Source organism: Eumetopias jubatus, unplaced genomic scaffold, assembly GCF_037043125.1.
Source record: "Eumetopias jubatus isolate StellerSeaLion01/CBP00866 unplaced genomic scaffold, mEumJub1_p1.0 scaffold_4, whole genome shotgun sequence".
Lineage (NCBI taxonomy): Eukaryota > Metazoa > Chordata > Mammalia > Carnivora > Otariidae > Eumetopias > Eumetopias jubatus.
This window is the reverse complement of record NW_028274810.1, coordinates 43,745,677-43,770,363: the sequence shown is the minus strand read 5'-3', so window position 1 is coordinate 43,770,363 and position 24,687 is coordinate 43,745,677. Positions and strand designations below refer to the sequence as shown.

At 37.6% G+C, this 24,687-nt stretch overlaps 1 protein-coding gene and 1 pseudogene across 2 annotated transcripts in view; one reads left to right on the top strand and one right to left on the bottom strand.

The window, feature by feature from the left end:
* ST6GALNAC3 (ST6 N-acetylgalactosaminide alpha-2,6-sialyltransferase 3) overlaps positions 1-24,687 on the top strand; it is a 292,424-nt gene that overhangs the window by 113,788 nt on the left and 153,949 nt on the right. The gene's annotated exons all lie outside the window — the stretch shown is intronic.
* Positions 10,474-10,830, bottom strand: LOC114208445 (small ribosomal subunit protein eS26 pseudogene; annotated as a pseudogene).

Here is a 24,687-nt window from a genome sequence, read left to right as displayed (position 1 = left end):
AGATATTAGCAGCATGGGTGGTGGGGTTGTGCATGATTTCTGTTTTCTTCATTATAGCATTCTATGTTTTCTGAAATTGTTTCATGGCACACACGTGCAAATATTTATAGTAAGAAAGAAAAAACAATAAAACCATTTCCATTTGGCAAGAAAAATATCTTAATGAGTGCTCTGCTCTGGGTCTTGCTTCTAGCTCTCTATCAAACCTCCTTTTCCTTGTCTGTCTTCACCACCAAGCGTGACAAAATGGCTGGCTGAGCTGGAGATGGACAGTAGTCCATGGGGATTGTAGAAAAGAGCCAATGGTTAGCAGCCGCCTATAAGACCGCAAGTCATGGGTCACTTCTGTTGAATCCCCAAGGTGAGGCTCTTGCCGCCCGTTGTTCCTAAGTGTAAGAAATGCAGGGAAATAGCACTAACTGTCTTATGAAATCCAGGACGCTTTGTCCAACATGGCAATTATTTTTGAAAGCTACTGATGATAGCTGAAAGCTGTGAGATGTGATGAGGCTTCTTCATTCAACAGCATCATACTATGATTCAGAAGTTTAAAAAAATTTTTTCTATTTTATCTATTTATTCATTCATTTATTTATTTTAGCATTCTTATTGATTGGTCTTGTTGATTACTGTATGCTCATTTTTTTTTTTAAGATTTTATTTATTTATTTGACAGAGAGAGACAGCAAGAGAAGGAACACAAACAGGGGGAGTGGGAGAGGAAGAAGCAGGCTTCCTGCTGAGCAGGGAGCCCAAAGCAGGGCTCAATCTCAGGACCCTGGGATCATGACCTGAGGCGAAGGCAGATGCTTAACGACTGAGCCACCCAGGTGCCCCTACTGTATGCTCATTTAAGTTGCATGACAAGTGTTGCTATCTGCTCACTCCTCAGAGATAACAATCTCAAAGAGCAGACCGTGGCAGACCACCCAGAAACCAAGGTGTTAGAAGTCAGAGATGGAGGTAATAAACTTTAGCCAGAGAACAGACCACTTTGTACATGCCAGTAAAATTGTTGTCACTCATTGTATACATGTGAACCGAGGCATGGAATTTCAGGACTCTGAAGTGTGATATTCTAAATACTTTGATCTATTAGGCTGTCCACTAAATGCATATTTCTCTCCCAAGGAATCAGCTCACATAGTATGACAAATCAGCACTTCATTTATTTTTGTAACAAGCATTTATTGAACATCTGCTATACCCACTGTGGGCTAAAAGCTCTGCAACAATGAGTAACAGAAATTTCCTGAAAGTACTTCTTCTGGTGAGGGATGCAGACATGTTCACAAATAAATGCAAAGCAAGATTATAAAAAAGAATTTTAGAAGAGATAGCTATTTATAGGATACAGTACAAAGAGAAGTCAAAGTTCTATTAAACCATTTTTTATTGTCAAATGAACAGAATTGTCTTTGTATTGAATTCACTACAGTGAACTGTTACATGGGTACAGTTGCATATTATGAGCTGTCCCTGGAAGATAACTTTTCATTGCCATTTTATATTTTGGTAATTCATATTCAGTACTGTTAGTCACTTAGTTTTTCAATATCTCATTCTCCTTATCTCTAAAGTTGAGCTAATAATTCATGTATTCAATATTCAAAAAGTATTTAAGTTAGGAATTTTAAAAATATGCACCAAAAAGTTGATTGAAAATATCAAGAATGCAAATCTAAAGACAATTTGAGAATATATATAAAATGAAAGGTATTATAACTGTTATAATTATTAGCTTATATTTGGGGAAAACAAGTGATTAAATAGATTTATACATATTATGGAGGACAAAATTTTAAAATATGTACATATTGCAAATGGGGAGAAAAGAATAGGTATCTCCTCTTTCAGAAATAAGGAACATTCTTACTCAGTGCCTAGAGCAAAGGTTAAAGAAAGTTAGAGATTTGACATTCCCATGTTTGAATGATAGATCATAGATATGACTGTCCTCAATGCTGGGTAAATAATTTAATAAATCTAAAGAGATGAACGGCATTGTGCTAAATAATAGTCTCCTTGGATTCTGCTGTCTGGTTAAATCTAAAAAGACTTTTAACTATAATTCTCCTAAAATTAACTTTTTTTTTCCTTCCTGCAAAAGTAGTTTCCATAGGATTCAGGTCAGTATTTCAGTGTAATTTCAAGATTATATTAATTTTGATAGATTCATGGTTTGTAATGGTAAATAATTTTTGTTTGATGATGAAATATCTACAAATCATAGAGAAAATCAATAGAAAATAGACCTATTGCCTTATGCTCATCCTCTTCTCAAACTCCTCAGGTGGAGTGAAAACCAAAATCACTATGTTCATTTTAAAAACTCCTTTGAATGAAATTTGTAAACCTGTGCCTTTGCATTACAGTGTTCGACTGCAAAAAGCATACATTTTCTGTGTCAATATGCAATTTTCTAAATTCACTTAAGCTCCGACTACTAATAATCAAATGAGACTGAGTTCTAAGCTAGATTAAAGGATAACTGATTTAGTGTGGCAGTAATTCCTGAAGGAGCGGGAAGTCCATCAGAATATCACCTTTGGGAAACGGCTAGTCATTAAGTCTATGGGCTGTGAATTTAAGCCTGGAGGGATGTTGCTTTGTTTTAGAATGAGTTAACCAGTCTAAGTATTGAGGTATATCAGTCACAATGTTTTCATTTACTGAAGACTGTGTAAACTCCTAAGAAATCAGGGTCAACATTTCTTTTTTACATGATTGTGGTGTATCAGCCATTATTTAATATATTAAATATTGGAAATAAACTCTTAACCAAAAATACAGTGGGTATATAAATGTGAGGGCTTCTTTTTCTTCTCTTTAAAAAAATAATTTAATAAATCCTTGGTTTTTACCTAACCCCATGCCAATTCTTTTCTTTTTTTTAATTTAAATTCAATTAGCCAACATATAGTACATCATTAGTAGTAATTATTTTCCTTACATGATCTCATGTAATCCTTAAAATAACTTCATGAGGAAAAATATTACTCCCCCATACACACACACACACACACACACACACACACACACACACACACACACACACACAGTGAGATAAGGGAATTGAGACATAAAGATGTTCATACAGTCAAAATTTATTTTTGTCTAAGATGATATAACATATGGAGGATTTCTTTTGAAATTTTAAAAACGGTCCCCATTTTAAAAATGGAAACAACTATTGATTATGGCATCATCATTTTTAGGAACTGAATGATTACATATTCTAGAGATTTTTATCTCCAATCCTCAATCCAGATGGCATGAGGGAAGTGGGCCCTCATTCTGATCAGAGAAGTTGCTGTGCACCTGGCTGACCAAATCTTACCATTGTCACACAGGATTCTTACGGCTCCTTTTTACCCATAATCTTATGTGACTTCATGCACCCATATCAATAGAAGGTGCCATACCACAAAATAAACAGAAGCTTCTTCTTGATTCCTTTAATTTTTTCCTTAAGTCTTCTCTTCACATCTTCAAAGGAAATATATTTTATAAAATCAAGTGTGAATGAGAAAGCAAAAGTCCCACCTAAGAGAAGAGAGGACCTGCCCTTGGAGGTTGATTTTTGGGGGGGGGGGGTCTAGCTTCCTTGGGTCTTTCAAGATGCTGACTCATAACCCTTTCTCTGAAGCATAGGATTCCCCATTTGAGTAGCTCTGTTAGGTTTGACATCATTGCCTGCCCAGCAGCACTATTCAGTAAGATTTTCAGTTGTCTGATTGTTCTCATAATCAGATGTGCTTTTCTGCTTTCCAAGGTGAATTTGTTCTCTAATCAGTATTTCGTTGGTTTACTCTTGGTGTCCAATTAAGCTGCTTTTTAAACTTGCTGAATTACTTATTTCAGAAAAAATACATAAAATTTTACATGAATAATAAGATTATTTAGTTTCATTCGGAACTTCTTTCATTTTTGTGTTTTCTCAATCTCTTAAAATCAGTTCTAAGAATTTACTTGATAAATAATAGGTTCTCAATAAACATTTATTTTAAAAAACTAATGTTAAAATAAACCCAAGTATTTGAGGTGTGACAAAGGCCTAATCTAAACTAATTTTTGCCTAAAATATTTTATCTTCTGAATTTCTGAACCAAACCTGATCCTAATTTTTTAAATACTGATGACTTGTCCGGTTAGGAAGGTCTTATGATTTTCCTTAAATAGTCCTGATGTCATTAAATGCAAAGCTATCAAACAACATATTCTGACTTCCTAATAACTCATTTAATTGCATTTAATTCCTATAGACTTCTGATTTTCTCCTTTATATTTTTACATGAGATTCATAGGTATAGCCTCTGCCCTTCCTTCTATGAAATGGGACAAAAAATCTTTTTATTTTCTCTCTTCCTCTTTTTCTCCTCCTTTTATGTCATTAAGCACCCCATGCCCGAACAATACAGTATTTTAAGCTTCTCTTCTTGTCTTTATGTTAATTATTGCATTTTATTCTATCTATAATTCCAGTTTCCACCTTACCTCCTCCATACCTGTCTACCAGGCTAAATCTGATGCTTCCTTGAGGCACAAAAGTGGGACCGCCTCCAACTCTCCCTGCTATGCCCATGTCTACACACGGTGGTTCCTTCTTTTCTCTGGGCTCTCAGACTTGCGGCCAGATTATAGAATGGAGTAGCTATTTGAGTAAATGTCTTCCTAACCATCTAGAATGTGAGCTTTCTTGAGAGCAGCAGGCAATTTTATTCTCTTTTTATCTGCAACACCATGCTCAATAACTTTTAACTTGGAAATCAGAAAAGTAGTGGTATGAGGAGCTGAATGTCCACAGTTCACTTTTTCTTCTTTGAAATAAGGACCCAGTTGTTCCTTGTTATATACCTTTCTTGAAGGCTGAAGTAGGTACTAAAATGTTCTCTTTGAAAATATCTGAAAGTTTTGCATAGTGACATAGTAACTCTGCCATAGGAACCCTCCCCTGGTAACTATTCACCTAAACTACTGGTCCAGATAAGCGATGTCCAAGGGAGAGCATGAAATGTTATTTATCATTGGTTTTCCTGTGACAGCTAAGGGGAAAATTGAGTCCTGGAGAAATGGTGTAGTAAAGAGTCCTTGCAGAAGAGTTACTGTCAAAACTAAACTAAGCTGTTTCAAGAGACTCTTAACTCTCCCTAACATGTATAGCTTAAAATAAAACCTAATGTTTAGAAATGAAAAAAGGAAGTTTGTTTAAAAAGGTTTGGGGCTTTGAAAAGCTATGCTTTATGTTTTCAATTTCTCCTTCTATGCTTCAGTAACTCTTCAGAATTTAGGAGTGTGTAAGGCATTTGGTTATTGCTGTAGGTTGAAGCATGTACTTTTACAAAAGTATACCATCTCTGCAACTCTTTATGTTCTCTCATCTACCCACTCTTATTTTCTATTCAGTTGACACTAAGCCTATTTTTGCAACCAAATAAAGACATGAAAGCATACATGATGTTAGGAAAATCTGTACAGAATGTAGCTGTATTTTTCTTATCAGGATTCATGCAGTTGGTAACCTTTAGTTAAGTGCTAATTAAATGTAAAGTATAGTGACTGAGTATCCAAAGGTAAATAAAAAAGGAGCTTATAACACACCAGACTCCAGCAAGCACCAAAATGGTCATATAAACAAGATCCTATAATAGGAAAGAGGACAGAATTAATTCTGATTGATCAGAAGTAGCATCTACTTACCAGCAATGTGACTCTGGACACATTACTTAACCTCTATGTGCCTCACTTCTCTCTTCTGTAGAGATAATAATAATAATACCCCTCGTAGGACTTAGGAAATGCTGAACTAGTTTGTATGTTGTAAGTGCTTCCAACTATCCTGGGCACCAAGTATGTGCTCAATAGAATCTACATAAGATTTGTTTTACAAAGGATATTCCAGGTTTTTAGGAGGAAAGATGAAAAGATTTCCCAGGCAGAGGTAACAGCCTGAGTAAAAAACACAAACGCATTGAAAGTATGATGTGTGCTGGAGGAATTCAGTGTTGGTAGAATTTTCTTTTAATGGAAAATGTTGAGAAGAAGTCCTGGAAATGTGGTTAGGCACCAGATTAGAGAGAGCATTGTATATCAGATCAAGAAATTTGGACATTGATGTTTATATTTTCAAAAAGTGAGCTTTGTGACAAAAAAATGATGTTTTGTAGAAAAGGTGTAGCCCAAGGAGCCCAGTTAGAGTTACTAACTGGTTATTGCTATAGCCCAAGTTAGAGATGACGGGGCCAGGCTGGGGACAAGCCATCCATGGGAAGGGCTACAAGAACCAGCATTCGAAAGCAGAGACCTGACCAAGAGCAGAATATCCACTACAGGTATATCCTTTCCCTTCTCCAGAAAATAGAATTGTACTTGATAAAATCTTACTGTTCTTCATCAAATTCTGTTTGAGATTTTTACCTTCGAATGACCCAGGAACATGATAGCCTCATATATTATACTTAATTAATTTTATGACTCACTATTTAAAGTAAATGGAAGTTTTAAACTTGTTTTTTATCATGAGAGTCCCTGTCGGGGCAGTAACTAGGCAGAAAAGAATAAGATAAAAGATGTACTTTTTTTCAGGAGCCACTGAGTAGAAAAAGAAAGAAAAGGCAACATGGGTACCAAACCTTAAGGAAATATGAGAGAATGTGGATTTGCTCAATTTAAAAGGCTGAACAAATGTGTATGTGCCTATAGTTATTATTTTAATACCAATAAATATCATTTCTTAAACCCTTACTGTATGCCAGGCCCTGGCCCCTATATTATCTGTATTTTCTCATATGATCATCTCAGGAACCCTATGAGGCAGGTACAATTATTACCTTTGTCTTGTAGGAAAGAAAAGTGAGCCTTAGAAAGATTATGTTAATTTTAGTCTAAGCTAGAGGGGAAGGAACTATAGGTGGGGAAGTGTGCTCAAAGCAAAATTCAGACCCAAAATTGATTCTAGAGCCCACACACTTGGCTGTCCTCTACTGAGAGCACCCAAAAAATATTAGCAGGGAACACTGTGTGAAAAGCTAAAAAAAATTCACATTGAGACACATACCATTATTTTTCACCAAGTATGGTTCTTTCTCTGGCCAAGGAAATACCTTAGAAAGGTAAGCTTCCCTTGACGTCAGGCTCAATAGTCAAAGCATAATTTCTCTAAACAACCCTTTCATGTTCTCTCCACTTACCAATTTATTAAAGTCTTTTGTCACCCCCTTTGTGTCCTTCCAGTCCACTCTGGATAAGTGCTAATATCCAGGTAGGTAGAACAAATAGTGTCACCAAGTGGGAGGAACCTCTGAGTCAGAAGGCGAGGGACTGGGCCATCTACCTGTGTGTCCTGGGTTAGGTGAAGTAACCTCAGTTGTAGTTTTCTCTTCCAGAAAATGAATTGATGTCCCCTGTCCTTTATGATCTAATGATTAATTAGTTCCAAATTTGCCACCTGGAATCTGTGTGCAGAAATTCTGATTTATTTCTCCTACCCCAATTGTCTCCTCTACCAGATGTGTGTACTAGAGACTCCACACTAATTTTCACATCTCCATAAGCAAAACACAAATGCAAAGGTAAACCTGATACTTCGCAAATAATATGGTATATTCTATAACCAAAAATAATAAGTGATTTTCTGATTTTGCTCTGTTTTGGAATATCCGCAGCACTGATAGTTTTCATTAGCATGACATGGTTCGGAGTTGACTACACTGGTTTTACTCCATACACCACTCGGAAGGAGTCTACCTGTGTTGTGATAGAACTCATCTCAGGCTTTAGTGAGCCATGGTGTGGACTAGGGAAAAAGGTATCTGCTTTTTGCCCAGTCAACCAAGAACACACTTCGGGTTTTTCCGCCTGTTCTCCAACAGATCTGTCATCTGATGAGAACCCTTGACTTCCACCCACTGTGGCATTATTCTCATGCCACCCAGCAGGGATCCTGACTCAGTGGACATCTTGATACACTGCTCCTTTTAGGATCCCTCTTTTGACTTTCACCAGCAGAATGTGACTGCCAATCCAAAGATGTATTTCTTTAATGAATTTAAGACTCAAAAATTTGAGTGGAAACAACTAAGCTATTCATCTTTCATCAGACTCCTGGGGAAATTTAGCCCTCATTTTTTTCCACACATAGGACTGATAAGGAAAAACAAAATGGGCTTCTACTGTGTTTAAGATCTTTTCTTTTTTTGTCTCCTTAAATCATTGGCATTCTATAACTTCCTTCTGTGATCGCTAACATCTCTATTTTCATAATTATGATTAGTCAAGATCTCTCCTCCTTGAAGTCTCCATTTCTGAAGTCTTAAGAGCACCAATTTGGTTTTATTCCAACACATTTACTGGTGTGTACCTTTTAATGATAAGATCTAAGAGTCTTGGCCAAACCAAAGCCAAAGGCAGACCTGCCATTGTTAATTCAAAGTTCCTGGGACAAGTTGAGGCAGTGTGCTCCAACTTGGCCTGAAATTTAGTTAATTAATTTAGTTAATTTAGTTCCTAAATTACCTTTCTCCTTTCCTGCCCCATACCCACCAAGAATCCCTATACCAAAAAGAATCTTCTTTTTCTGTTTTGAATAGCTTTGACCAAATTGTGAGGGAGATGGTGGTTTAGCTTTTTTTTGGGCCTTGCCAAGTTTTTAAGGCACAGTCTGATGCTCTGTAAAAATTATTCTGTGAATTTTAAAACAAAATGATTTGAAAATGAAGATATTATGATAGAAAATAGCCTTCTGATCTTGCCTTATGCATTATAAGGAGGTCAGGCTTCCACCCCAGAAAGATGGCAAGAGAACTATATTTCACATAAATGTTGTTTGCTCTCCCTCTCTAGGAGACTCTATAATAGGTATAATTTGGCATATTAATAATTATGCAAGTATAGAAAATAGTGTTTCCAATTATATCTCAACACAAATTTTCATTAAAATAGTTTTATTAGAGTAGTTGAGCCCAATGCTTCAGGTAAATGGAATTGACTTTATTTTTTACAGAATCAGAAGCAAAGAAGTTGGCACCCTTCTAAAGAAGGAAGGTTAGCTTTTAATTTATGATAGGCTTGGCCAGCTGCAGACTTCATTGTGTCCACACTTGGAGTTTATCTCTACCAGTGAGTCAACTGACAGCTAGTAGCGTGGCAACCCTCTTTAGTATTCATCTCTATAAAAACAGATCCGATTATAGAGCCTTAGAGTTAGATGAAGGGGTATTAAATTCTTTCTCTATTCTTCTGAGGCTGAGGAAGGAAAACTTCCTGTGTGCTGGAAACATGTTCCCCAATTCTCCCAAACAGCTTCTACAACATTTGTTTACCCTTTATTTAACAATTTTTATTCAATACCAATCCTGGGACACCTACTGTGCTAAGATGCGGTCCAGTTAAAGAGAGGCAAGTTCATGAAACATTGTGCTGAAACTGGAGAAGCTTTCATGAACCAGCTCATGAACAGCCTTGGATGCCATTCTAATCTTGAAAGTCCCTGGCAATGGCAATCATGTTACCATACATTTGCATAGACCCTTTATTTTCCAAAGTAGTTTTTTGGTTTTGATGTCATTGGATTTCTACGTCTACCCTATGACATAAAGAGAGGGGGTCTTTCTGTCTCCTGATGACAAATAAAGAAAAGGCTTGGTCAAGGGCACCCAGCTAGTGAGTGACAGAACAGCCATGAGAAGCCAGGCTATGGATTCCTAAATCAAAAACATGTCATCATTCAGCCTCTGCTTGTACACTTTGAGTCTAGGTGGTGGTATTCCCACAATGACCTGCTTGCTCATGGGCAAGTGCTTATGCTCTGGAAGATGACAGGCTCCTCTGTGTATCCTAGGTAGTGCTCCACACAGTGCCTTTAACTAGTCAGTGCTCAGTAGATGACTTTCTATATGATATATTTGGTACTGTTTGAATTTTACATTGTAAGTCTCCTTTATTTTTGTCCTTTGGGTGGGGAGGGAAACAAATGTGAAGAAAATCAATGAGGAAAAATTAGCTGGCCAATGTGAGTGCAGAGATTGGTTTTTCTGATGAGTCCTTACCATCCTACCCACTTAGGGACACCCATACCTTTGCAGGGCCCTATCGAGTGGATGGGATAGTGCCTGGGCTCTGGTAGGGAGTCACCAATGTTAGTCCTCCTCCATTTTCCACCGCCCCCTCTTCTCTGGAGAAACGAAAGGGGAACAGCATCTATAGTGAACCGTATCCCAGCAGGAAGCAGTTGTAGCTGACTGAACCAGCCCAGGCAAGTCTTATGTCTTCTGCTTATTAGACTAAATTAGAACTCCCATCCTTTCATTATCAAGGACCCCAAACTTAGGTGGGCCTCCCCCAAGTCATCCTTAGCTCAGAAAATTTTGGTCATCAAACTACAATTCTTTTTTTTTTTTTTTTTTTTGAAGTGTAATCGCCATTTATTTTTTTTCTGGAGAACGGCTTTTCTTCAGCCCTTAAGGACTTAGCTCCTTACATGGGCTTTGGTAGAGGTCATGGGGCAGCACCCACAGGTCTAAATCGGGGTGAGGGTGTTCGGTCCTTCCGTGCTTCACGACAGCGATTCCTGACTACCTTGCTGTGAATGGCACAACTCACACAATAATGTAGTTTCACATACAGCTTGGGAGGCACATAGGCGTCGAAGACGCTCGCTTCGGAAATGTCCCTGACGGCGGCAGCCTCTACTATGTTCCGAATAACGAACTTCTTAATGGCCTTATCCTTGGGCACACAAGGAGCGCGGTTGGTGCAGCGAATAGGCTGCACGTGGCCGCGGCCCTTTTTGGCACGACCATTATTCCTTCTTTTCTTGGTCATCTTGGTAGCGAGACCCGAGAGATCAAACTACAGTTCTTAAGCAATCATTTTTTCATTTCTTTGTGTTGTCAATCAAAGGCATATAAAAATGCCAAGCAGAGATGCTGAGTTGTCTGAAATTACCAGTACTGACTAGAGAATCCTGACTCAAAGCAAGGAAATGTGCTCTTTCTACTTAGTATCTACAATCTTATCATTGGTAAATCCAGAATTTCCATTAAGCTCTGGTAGCATTTGAACATGGTTTTCCACCTTGGTCAGAACTTCAGAAACTACTGAGAACCATTTAGGATGTGATGGGAACGTCTCCTCCAGAAAGCCTTCCCTGGTGCCCGTGCTGGGCCAAGTGTGTCAGAGAACTCTGCTTACAACAATCTCTGTGGTATCCAAAGTGTAGTCCCAGACCAGCAGCATCAGCATGTCCCAGGAACATGTTAGAAATATGAATTCTTCCCTCCCCCGCAAACCTGTTAATCAGGTCTGGCATAGGGCCCTGCAATCTTTGTTGAAACAAGCTAGCTCTCCATGATTCTGATGCATGCTCAAGTTTGAGAACCCCTGCATCTTACCGACAGACACATCATATAAAACAATCAGTTTATATGTGTGCCTCCATACTGGACCGGAAGTTGTTTGCAGGTAAGAAGCATTTATTTTTGTATCCAGTATATATAAACACTGAGTGTGTGTGTGTGTGTGTGTGTGTGTGTGTGTGTGTGTTTTACAAAAATAGGATCATACAGTAAATACTTCTGTAACCTGCTCTTATTCGCCCCCAGCAATATATCACGAACATTCTTTTGGGTACAGATATTTTGTGATACGGTATTTTATGGCTGTGTACCATCTGGTTATATCAAAATTTCTTTAATTCTCTAATATTGGACAGAATGGAATTCTTTTTTAAATTAATTTTTTATGAAAATAATTCATGCATATACTTAAAAATATGCTTAAAAATGGCAACCATCCACCCCTCCCCACTCCTCATTCTTACCTGCAGAAGCAAGGTCTTCATACGCCTTTAGATGGTGCTCTTTACATCCAGGCTTCTAAATAACATACATACACTTTCTGATGTCTCAAGTTTAAACATTTGCTATGAAATTCCTGGGCTGGCAGTTGAGAATTCATCTCCCTCATGTCCCCACATACATTCTTTACCCACTGTTCCAATACAGCTTTATCATAATTCTTAGTTAATGTAAAAGTTCAATATTTAAAACTGTATGACTGTTATTCATTGCAAAGCCAAGAAGTATGCCAGGGTTACATTTCTTTTCTTGAAAAACATTTTTTGAATGACTTTCATCCCCTAGTATTTTTACTTAGTTTTCTAAATAATCCGTCAACATTTCCACGTGCGCGTTAATTTCCCCCCTAAGATTCAAGCATAGTGCCACATCTGGCCTGGCTGTGTGTTTGTCATTACAAGATCCCCACGTTGCCTTTGTTGCTGGACTTCTCATTCCTGGATCCCTTTCTTTCTTTCTCCGTTAATGCCCTCATCTTGTTAGATTACATCTTCCAGAACTTCCTCAGAAAGGGTGGATTAAAATGATAAGTTTTTTTGCATTTTTGTCTGGAACAGTCCTCATTCTACCCTTACCCTGGATTGGTAGTTTGATGGCATATATAGAATTTAGTCAGGAAGTCCTTTCCCTAAGAATTTTGAAGGAATTGTTCTATCCTTTTCTAGTTGGGAGACCCTGATACTATTTTGATTTTTTACTTCTTTGTGCCTGACCTGTTTTTTTTCTCATTAGAAACTGTTCAAATTTGTATTCATCTCTGGAGTTATGATATATTAATATGATATGCTTACATTTGGGTCTTTTTAAGTGGATTGTACTAGGCTTCTGCAAGCAGTTGGAATATGGAGACTCCAGTTGGTTCTTCTGCTCTGGAAAATTTTCTTGAATTATTTCTTTGATACTTTCATACTATCCATTTTTTTTTTTAGTCTCTTTCTGGAATTTCTGTTCATCTTGTACTAGATACGGATTTGTTCTCTAGATTTCTTTTTAGCTTTCATCTCTGTTCTTTTATTCTGTTTTCTATAAGATTTATCTAAATATACTTTCAAATTATTAGGTTTTAAATATTTAGTTACTAAAATTTTCATTTTCAACAGTTCTTTTGCATTCTCAATTGTTTGTTTCATAACAACCTGTTCTTATTTTATGGATGCAGTATTTTTTTATTTACATTATGTCATTGCATTTTCTTCTGTTCCTGCATATATTATGTATGCATATTATTTTTTATTATTTCCTTTTTTCTGTCCATTTTGATTTTTGGCTTTTATTTTGTAAGCTTTCCTCAATTTATGGCAACCTCTGCTGCTGATTTATATTTAAGAATAATGAAAAGAATAAAGGCTGATTGAAAGTTGTATGTTACATGGAGGGCTTTGTGTTCACTGTAGTTCGTTCTTGCTGAGCCAGCTTTTTTGGAGGACTCCTAATTTTGTATATGCAGGTTTTACTTTAGGGAGATACTTAATGTCTCCAGGAAACACCCCGATCTCCTGGGGATATAATGCAGTTGCCAGGATGCTGAGGATCTCCCCATTCAGCGCGCAGATTCAGGGTTTTCAGCCACAAGGCTTCATCCCCACTTGTCATTGTGCCCACTGTTCTCTTTATTTCGGTTATACTAGAGAACTCTTTGCCTCCTCTCTGGGGGAGGAGTGCAGTTGCATGATGATTCTCTAAGTACAGACTTTGAATCAATACTGCATCTCTCTCTTAGCTCGGCATTTTGCTTTGCCTTTTAGAGTATCTTGGATTCTTAGTCTGGCTGTGACTAACCCTATAAATGAAAATTGCTTAAGTTTTCAGAGCCACCTTACTTTTCTCTAGAAAATATAAACTTCACAGGGACATCATAAGGCACTGAATCAACTATATATGTAAAAACACTTTGTGAACTCACTATAAAGCACAATATAATTCTGCAACAAGATTGTGACTCCTCAGTGTGGTATTAGAGGGGACCCTCATACTTTTCCACTGGCATGCCCAGTGCTCTGTTGTTGCAGATTTGTATGGTCTGCTGCAGTTTACAAAATGCTTTTACACATTCCTAAAGGTGGGGGAAAATAAACTTGCCCCTTCAGAGGCTGAAAGCTAGTGAGCAATTTCTTTTAAGCCTTACATAATCTTAAAAATACATGTGGATCTTTATGTGCACCCTGATGTTTATAGTAGCAATGTCCACAATAGCCAAACTGTGGAAAGAGCTAAGATGTCCATCGACAGATGAATGGATAAAGAAGAGGTGGTATATATATACAATGGAATATTATGCAGCCATCAAAAGGAATGAGATCTTGCCATTTGCAACGATGTGGATGGAACTGGAGGGTGTTATGCTGAGTGAAATAAGTCAATCAGAGAAAGACATGTATCATATGACCTCACTGATACGAGGAATTCTTAATCTCAGGAAACAAACTGAGGGTTGCTGGAGTGGTGGGGGGATGGGAGGGATGGGGTGGCTGGGTGATAGGCATTGGGGAGGGTATGTGCTATGGTGAGTGCTGTGAATTGTGCAAGACTGTTGAATCACAGATCTGTACCTCTGAAACAAATAATGCAATATATGTTAAGAAAAAAAAAGAAGAAGATAGTAGGAAGGGAAGAATGAAGGGGGGGAAATCGGAGGGGGAGAGGAACCATGAGAGAGGATGGACTCTGTAAAACAAACTGAGGGTTCTAGAGGGGAGGGGGATGGGGGGATGGGTTAGCCTGGTGATGGGTATTAAAGAGGGCACGTTCTGCGTGGAGCACTGGGTGTTATACGCAAACAATGAATCATGGAACATTACATCAAAAACTAATGATGTAATGTATGGTGATTAACATAACAAAAAAATTTTTAAAAAATACATGTGGATCTTGCATCTTGCTCCATAATGTATCTGTTTTAATATAAAAGTAATGTTCTTAGATCCCTTATCATGGAGTGAAACTGACAATTCAGAAAGATACACTGTATTATTTCTGGGATTTATATATCTCCTAGCATGTTGGTAGATATCCCTGGGAGTGCACATACCTATGCTTAAGTCGTACAGAAACAACCTGTAAGCCACCAGCTCTGAGAAATTTGGTTCCCTCCATTTGCTTGTTTTGAAACTTTGATTCAAGATGGGCTGACAAATTAAAATGGTGTCCTTTGACAATAAGGCATCACTGTCTAATAGAGAAATATGGGGATAGAATGGAATTGATTGTGGACTGCTGAGGGGAGTAGCTTATTACATTTATGTAAACATGCTTGCTCCCTGTTGCTACTCAAAACAACAAAAAATACCAGGGGAGTGGAGAAGAAAATTAGAAGTGTTTCTGTATTGCAGGGGAGAAAAGTGGTGACACTGGGAGCAGAAATGATACGCTATGTTCATTTAAATAAATATAGATAATAAAATGTGAACTTTGTTTAGTTCTTTTCTGTGTGTCCACTACAAGGAATAGCATCCCATATGATTACTTTAAAATGGAAAAACTAGCTACTTCTGTAAGATGTTTTAATATTGGTGGTGCTATGGGGTGGTTCCCATAAGTTTCCCCCTTCCTTGATTTCCATCAGTCTCTTACTCTTAGCCATCCTAAGTAAATACCCAGTCTAAAGGAAAACCTTATTCATGCTTAGCAAACACAATTTTGATGCAGAGTTTCTAGAGCCCTTTCAGACATGTTGCTACCCCTAAGCACTTCCCTCAACTCTATATAAAACTTCTGGCATTGCCATGAGGGGTGTGTGTGTGTGTGTGTGTGTGTGTGTGTGTGTGCGCGTGCGCGTGCACACACACATGCATTTGTGTGTTAAAATACACATTGCATAAAATTTACCAATGTAACCATTTTAAAGTGTGCAATCCACCACTATTGAGTATATTTACAATGTTGTGCAACCATCACTACTATCTACTTTTAGCCCATTTCATCACCCCAAAGGAAAAACCATTCCCATTAAATGGTTTACACATGGCAATCACTTGTTATCTGTTTTCTATCTCTGTGAATTTGCTTATTCTGGATATTTCACATAAATAGAATCATACGAGGTGTGGCGTTTTGTGTCTAGCTTTTATTTTTTTTCATTTAGCATGCTGTGTTCAAGTTTCATCCATGTCTTAGCATGTATCAATGCTTCATTCCTTTTTATGGCTGAATAATATACTGTATTTTGGACATCCATTCATCAGTTGGTGGACATTTGAATTGTTTTCAGCTTTTGGCTATGGTGAATAGTGCTGTTATGAACATTTTTTTTTTAATTTCTGTTCTTGAACACCAGTTTTCAGTTCTTTGGGGTATATACCTAGGAGTGGAATTGCTAGGTCATATGATGATTCTATGTTTGAAGAACTGCCAAATTGTTTTCTACAGTGACTGCAGTATTGTACATTCCTACTAGCAGTGCGTGAGGATTCCAATTTCTCTATATCCTTGCCAACATTTGTTATTTTTTTTGTTTTTTTGTTTTTGAATAGACATCCTAATCTATGTGAGGTGGCATCTCACTGTAGTTTGGGTTTGCATGTACATAATGACTAATGAGATTGAGCATCTTTTCATGTGCTTGTTGGCCACTTATATATCTTCTTTGGAGACATGTCACATCTTTTGCCCATTTTTTAATTGGGTTGTTTGTCTTTGTGCCATGATGTTTTAGGCATAAAACTTGAGACAAATGGAAGCTGATGCTCGGTCATTTTTATTAGAAATCACACAACTTGAAAAAAGTGATACATTTTGCTAAGTTTTTTGTCCACTATTTGCTAAGAAGTCCCTTTCTCATTAATTTCCCTTTGATCATTGGTCCTCTAGCTCCATCTGTCAAGAAACAAGCCAGTCTTTGATTTCAACAAGTAAATGAGACACTGCAGAACCAAGTCTCACTATTGCATCTGAAATTTGATCACTGAGGGTTTCTAGGAGTCGGCATTGCTGTCAAAGACAATTGCTAAATGGGCCTGACTTCATTATTTTTCATTTGCATTAGCAATTGCTCTAAGCAGTAACAAGATTATAACCCTAACCAGCATCCTGTTATGTTTTATTTATTTGATTTAATATAGAAATGGAGTCTTTTAAAGAGCATTTACTTCTCTTCTTCATATCACTGAAATCATTCTCAATGGAAACAGCCTGATAATGTGGATGAATTTTTTTAGATCCAATCACTAGGTGAGAGACTCAGAATTTCTGATTTTGCTTAAACTCCCTGGGTCAATGGATAAGAGAAGGAATGGTAGCAGATTTTGCCGTGGTTGGGTTAGGCTTCTGTGGGCTTTGAGTAGGATGAGTAGAAGTAATATTTGTGATCATTTTATCTGAACGTCTTTTTTTAAAAAAGATTTTTTATTTATTCATTTGTCAGAGAGAGAAAGAGAGCACAAGCAGAGGGAGAAGCAGGCTCCCTGCTGAGCAAGGAGCCCGATGCGGGACTCGATCACAGGACCCCGGGATCATGACCTGAGCTGAAGGCAGACACTTAACCGACTGAGCCACCCAGGCATCCCTTATCTGAATGTCTTATCTATTAAAGTAAGATCATAGCACAAAAAGATCTAACTTAAGAAAACTGGGAGTGGAAACTGAATCTTGACAGTGAAGATGGCTTATTGTCTTATTTAATCTGGTTCTGCTTTTTTCTTCTCACCTATGAAACTGTTCTTTATGAGACTCTGTATCTGCTGGTAGTTCATACCCTTCGTAGAATTCTTTAACTATGCAAAACACATAGTGATGCGTGATCAGTTATCATTTGAATCTTAGTACAACATTAATAAGCTGTGTTTTATATGTAAGTAGTTTCTTCCCTGGTGGTTGCCCATGGCAGACTTTGGATTTTGATAGCTCTGCACTCCATATTTTCCATTTCACCTCTAAGTAATTATATCCTGTGCCCTTAAGCCTCAAAAACATCAAAATATTTAAAATTACACAATTAAACGCTTCAGACAACAGTATTAAAACTCAGGAAAAGAACTCCAGAGCAAAAGTGCATCATGCTGGAGTTTTTAATCCACTTGCTCCTTCTCTAAGGACTTCAAGCTGTGGTCACATAGAAAGACACAGTATTTGATGGATGGATAAATAGAGACTACATATATATCAGTGGTACTGATTAACATATATTAAGGCATGTTTTAAGCAGGGCAAATGCCATATTGGCATTTAAGGCAGTACATTTCAAAATGTTTGACCACTCTCTTTACTAAGAAAAACATTTTACATTGTGACCCAGGATATATCTGAGTGTCTATTAGGTTACTATGTGAAATATATTGCTACTGTTCGAAATACACTGTCCTAAATAACACCACTGGTCAAACATGGTCAAAAATGGTCAAACATCACTTGTCCTACTTAAACAGTTCCTGAAGGGGTGCCTGGCTGGCTCAATTGGCAGAGCATATGACTCTTGATCTCAGGGTTGCAAGTCTGAGCCCCACATTGGGTGCAAACATTACTTAAAAATAAAAATCTTTAAAAAAAAAAGAGTTCCTGAAGTTTTCTTTTTAGTCAGTTTTTGTAAAAATATGGCCAATGTTGAAACAAAAACACCAAAATAGATACATACATCGATGGAACAGAATAGAAAACCCAGAATGGACCTGCAACTACATGGTCAACTAATCTTTGACAAAGCAGGAAAGAATATGCAATGGGACAAAGAATGTCTCTTCAGCAAAAGGTGTTGGAAAAACTGAACAGCAACATTTAAAGGAATGAAACTGGAACACTTTCTTACACCATACACAAAAATAAATTCAAAATGTATTAAAGACCCAAATGTGAGACCTGAAACCATAAAAATCCCAGAAGAGAACACAGGCAGTAACTTCTTTGACATAGGTTGTAGCAACTTTTTCTAAATCTGTGTCCTGAGGCAAGGGAAGCAAAATAAAAAATAAACAATTGGGACTACATCAAAATAAAAAGCTTCTGTACAGCAAAGGAAACAATCCACAAAACTGAAAGGCAACGTACAGAATGGAAGAAGATATTTCCAAATTACATATCTGATAAACGGTTAGTGTCCAACATATCTAAAGAACTTATAAAACTCAACAGCCCCCCAAAAAGCAAAGATTCCAATTAAAAATGGGGAGAAGACATGAATAGACATTTTTCCAAAGAAGACATACAGATGGCCAACAGACACATGAAAAGATGCTCAATCACTATCACTGATCATCAGGGAAATGCAAATCAAAACTACAATGAGATACCACCTCAGACCTGTCAGAATGGCTAAAATCAAAAACAGGAAACAACAGATGTTGGTGAGGATGTGGGGAAAGGGGAACCCCCTTGCATGGGAATGCAAACTGGTTCAGCTACTCTGGAAGACAATATGGAGGTTCCTCAAAAAGTTAAAAATAGAATTACCCTATGATCCAGCAATCACTCTAAGTATTTACCCAAAGAACACAAAAATACTGATTCAAAGGGATGCATGCACCCCTATGTTTATATCAGCATTATCTACAATAGCCAAATTATGGAAACATCCCAAGTGTTTGTCAACTGATGAATGGATAAAGAAGATATGGTATATATATGAAGGAATATCACTCAGCCATCAAAAATAATGAAATCTTGCCAATTGCAATGACATGGATGGAGCTAGAGAGTATTATGCTAAGCCAAATAAGTCAGTCATAGAAAGACAAATGCCATCTGATTTCCCTCATATGTGGAATTTAAGAAACACAACCAATAAGCAAGGGGAGAAAAAAGAGAAAGAGAGGCAAACCAAGAAACAGACTCCTAGCTATAGAGAACAAACTGATGGTTACCAGAAGGGAGGTGGATGGGAGGATGAGCAAAATAGGTGATGGAGATTAAGGAGGGCACTTGTGATGAGCACAGGATGTTGTATGGAAGTGTTGAATCACTATATTGTACAGCTGAAGCTAACATTACACTGTTACGTAACTAGAATTTAAATAAAACCTTAAAAAAAAAACGCAGTCAAGGTTTAGGAAGTTCAATCCCAATACAACTATTTTAACATCATCGGATCAAAAGTAAAAATACTACAGATAATTTTAATAAGAAAAAGCACAGAAGGTTTTTAAATTTTTTTATAGTGGAGGCTTACCTTTAAATTTACAGACTTATTCCATTTGTACTCTTCTTTAAATTTGCTCCTCCAAATGTTTACCTGAAAGCACCACTGCTTTAGGTAAATTGTGGGCGTTCCATTAATATAGGATTTAAACTTGAACTTGCTGTGAAGGAGCCAAACTTTGCTATGGAATGCATTCATGTGCAGAGCTGCCTTGCACAGCTCATTGGAGATAAGACAGTTTTGACTTCACATGCCAAACTTTTGTCACTTTGTCTATTTTCATATTTCTCTATGACTCCGCAGAGACAAGCTTCTGATCGTTTTAGTAGCATATTAAAAATGTTCTTCTTAAAAAATCTAATATTGAAGTGAATACCCAAGCAATACTGCTCTTTGTAAAACAAATGTTTGTTGAGTGCTATTCTGAGCTAGGCAATTATTGGACAGCAGGGTTACGGAAGTGAGTAAGACAAAATCCCTGTTCTAAAGAACTGTCCGGTCTATGTGCCTTCCTACTTTAGGACTTGGTTTGCCTAGGTCTATGGGTAGACTAAAGAGCCTCCATTTGCCCTCCCAGAGCCACTCTATACCCTTCATCTGTCCTGGATGTTGACCCATATAGAATACAGCCACGGTCTCTCTTGCTCTCTGGACTTTGATTGGCCAGTGGGAGACCAGCAGAAAGACCAGCAGGAGGAAGGAGAATGAGGTTGGAGTATTTTTTCTCCCAGCTCCCTCCTTGCAAGTTCACTCCAGGTTTGCTCTAGCCAAAATTGCACCTCCTTTCAGATGCCCTCTCCACACAGCCGTTTCTCTCTGTGTCCCAGTGACCCCTCCCTTCCCCCTCCTCATGTTCCCACCCCTGCCACCAACTGTTACCCAGATGGGGATACAGCACTGTCCATCATGGCTCTGCTACACCCACACTTTCTAAATTACGTTTCAGCACTGTGTACCTTGACTGAACAGAACTTTAATTCTAAATGTCTTCTTTAAGATCTTTTAGTTCTTCTGACTTAATGCCTTAGCTAATTTTCTGACATACGCAGCTGAAACAATTTCAAGAGACTTATTTGTTTTTCTATATGTTTCCAGGAAGTCATCTTATTAATCAATATGGAAAGGTATTTAAAACCACAACCTCTGGTTCCTACCAATATATTTTATCTCTATCCAGTTGATACCTTTGAAAAGCTCAATAAATATTTGTCATTGTGGGTGATGCTGATCATGACCCATGTAGCGGTCATGGCCTTCATTGTTAATTACCTTGTTCACTAGGCTTTGTGGTAAGTTTCCCGGGAGGAAGAGTCTTGCGAGAGAGTAAGAAAACTCACCACCTTGCTGACAAATTTGCCACAGTCCCCACTATGTGAGTCCTAGTTGAGTGTTGCTATCTACTCTCAGGGAAGGTGGAAAAAGGATGAGGTAATTATTTAAACCCCTGGCAGCAGCAATAGCAGAATCAGTGGCCATTTATTCATTGCCTGCTGTCGGCCAGACATTATACTGTACAGGTGGTTGTACTAGAATCTTTCAGTTATCATCTTATTTAACCATTGCAATTACTCTGTGAGATAGCTCGTTTTCTTTATAGATTTTATTTATTTATTTGAAGAGAAAGAGAGAGAGAGAGAGAGAGCATGAGAAGGGGTAGGGTCAGAGGGAGAAGCAGACTCCCCACTGAGCAGTGAGTCCTGATGCGGGACTTGATTCTGGAACTCCAAGATCATGACCTAAGCCAAAGGTAGTCGCTTAACCAACTGAGCCACCCAGGTGCCCAATGAGGTAGTTCTTAATTCCATTTTGTAGATGGAGAAGCTAGGAGTTAAAGAGGATAAGTGACTTGTCCAGGGATGCACAGCTAGTTTCAGAACAAAGATTTGAACTCAGTCCCATGTGATTCAGAAGTGTTCTTTCCACTGTTTCATCTCTCATAAACCTCTTTGTGCCATTAATTTTGCCAAAGGTCACATTTGCCATTTGCCATCTTTTCAAAGCTTTAAATATTTTTTTTTTTAAATCAGGCATTCTATAAATTGCAAAAAAAAAAAAAAAATCTGACTGGGATTCATCTCCTTCCCTTCCAGCGGTACAAGAGTAGAGAGCATGAAACTTGATGGAGAAGGAGAAAGAATAAATGAACTATGTATTAACAAAGGACCCAGGGAACCCTCAAGTGAATAACAATCAAACATAATTTTCTGCCTTTTAGATGTTGAGTTACTTGCCCTGTGACCCGATGGGACTTTCTCCTGATTCCAGATTTTGAACTTGTGTCCTTGGAGAATAAAGGCTTTACCATCAACTGGCTGAGTCACTTCTCTGTGGTTTTAGGAGAGTCCTACGCTATGCTTTATTCCCTTGGAAGCAAGCATTTCCCAGATTTTCTGCATTAGGATAAGGGACTGGGGCTGAAAGAAAAGAGAAAGCCAACAAGTCTATCCGAAAACTGTCAGTATCATCTCGATGGGGAGTTACGATGTTTTGACTTCAATAAAAAGGCAAAAGAAAGCAAGCCAACTAGTTATAAATTTAATTTATGAAAATAATACCACAGGCCTAAAGCATCCAACAGTACAGCCATTGATTCTTCTTTCTTGTTCCTTGGGGAGCCGTTGCTGTGTTTGATATGGTGAACTTCAAATTGTCTTACTTTATCATTTAAATGTCATATCAGCCCTACACTGAAAGCAGCTGAGGAGCTGTGCACTTACTGAGGAAAGACAGGAGAGTGTTTTTCACTTCTTTTAGGAAAAAAATATTACTTGGATGACAGGTTTTCTCTGTTGGTGAGGATTGTTGTTGCTCCTTCCTAATTTGTTTTTTCCTTTTCCTCTGTTTTCACCACATTGCACTTCCTCAGTTCTGTGTGGGGCACCGAGAAAGGGTAAATCATGATGATCCGGGTCTAGGGTCTTTCCTAACCTCTGGGATTATTTTCTTTAACACAGTTGTTGGAAAGTCAGCTGTTACCTGCCAGAAGATAAAACAACCAATTTTTCATCACAAGTTAAATAAACATTGAAAAATCAGCATTCTACAAGGACCATTAGCTTATGCATCACTGTAAAATGCTTTATAACTCTTGGTATAAAGGATACTCATATAAAAATAAGTTGTGTCGTAACAAACATCTCTCCCTGTCATGGTTTGTAATAGCCCTAATATCAAATAAATCTAGGTTGAAAATTGTTAGTCTCCTGAAAAACCGACCTTCAGTTTCAGATAGTTGGGTTAAATCACTGCGGTGATGACACAGTTTTAGACATAAGGAGATACAAACTGATATCAACTCCCTAGATCATCTTTTATTTAGAAGAGGAGGGATGTCTCAATAAACTGAAATTGCTCTGGAGTGACCCATTTTATTTATGTATCTGTTTATTCTGACTACTACTTCACACACGGTACCAAGGAGCTTCCTACACATAGCTCCCCAGGGTTCTTGAGAGAGTATGGAAATACATGGATTAAAAACCATAAGCAGTTACCATTTTACATCTGTCAAGTTAGAAATCATTTTTAAAAGTATAGCAGTCACTGCTGCTAAGATATTGGTGAAACTGCTAAACTCATATCCTATTGGTAGCAATGTAAATGCTTTGGAAATCATTTCAGCACACAGAAAAGTGTCCATATCCTTTGATACTATATTTACACTTCTGGGAATTTAGCCTAAGGAAATCATTTAGAAGAAGAAAAACAAAAGCTAGGATGTTCGTTGCAGAATTTTTTATATTAGTGAACAATTAGAAACAACCCAAGTACTCAACAATTGAGACTCTTCTGGTCAGGTTTTTAAAAGTCTGTCAGGGTTATATACATGAAGTCTAATTGGTAACATGTAAAACTTTATGATAAAGGGCTCAGAGAAAATATTCTGATTATGAGGATGTAAAATTATTGCATGCCTATGAAGGGATGGAATTTGGTAAAATATGTCCAGATTGAGGTTTTAAAATTTTAGTGTTACAATGTTGTTTTGCCTGTAACAATAATTAGAATCTAAAACTTATTTGACTAGGCAGATTAATATCAATGGAAAGTTTTGTTTGCTTTTTTGTTTTAAATTGGAACTTTGCTAAAAATATTGTAGCTGTTAAATGTTAACCTTTGAGGACTGAAAGTGTCAAGGATTTGGAAGACTGGCATTTAAATAATCAAATTTAAGCAAAAGAGAAACCAAGCAGATAAAACAGTTAGACATCTTTCCGTAATAATAAAACCTCCTATCCTTATTCTTTTTTGAATTTTTTTAATGTCGGTGACTGGAGTAAGAAAATCTCATCAGATCATTTAGACAGAAGTCATTTCCTTTAAATGGTGCAACAGTGTAGCTTGTGGCCATGAACTGAGAAGTCTTTAGATGAGTAGGGTAAATAGGCTTTGGGTGAGAGGCTCTATCCCAGAGAACCACAGGACAAAAACGGAAGTGTGAAAACATCCCTGCCAGGCTTGAATCAGACCTGAAAACATACCTAGCAAAAGTCCTGTTAGAAATAACCGAACTTTATAGATTTTGGATACTAGCCCTTTATCTGATATGTCATTTGCAAATATTTTCTCCCATTCTGTTGGTTGTCTTTTGGTTTTGTGGACTGTTTCTTTTGCTGTGCAAAAGCTTTTTATCTTGATGAAATCCCAATAGTTCATTTTTGCCCTGGCTTCCCTTGCCTTTGGCGATGTGTCTAGGAAGACGTTGCTGCAGCTGAGGTCGAAGAGGTTGCTGCCTGTGTTCTCCTTTAGGATTTTGATGGACTCCTGTCT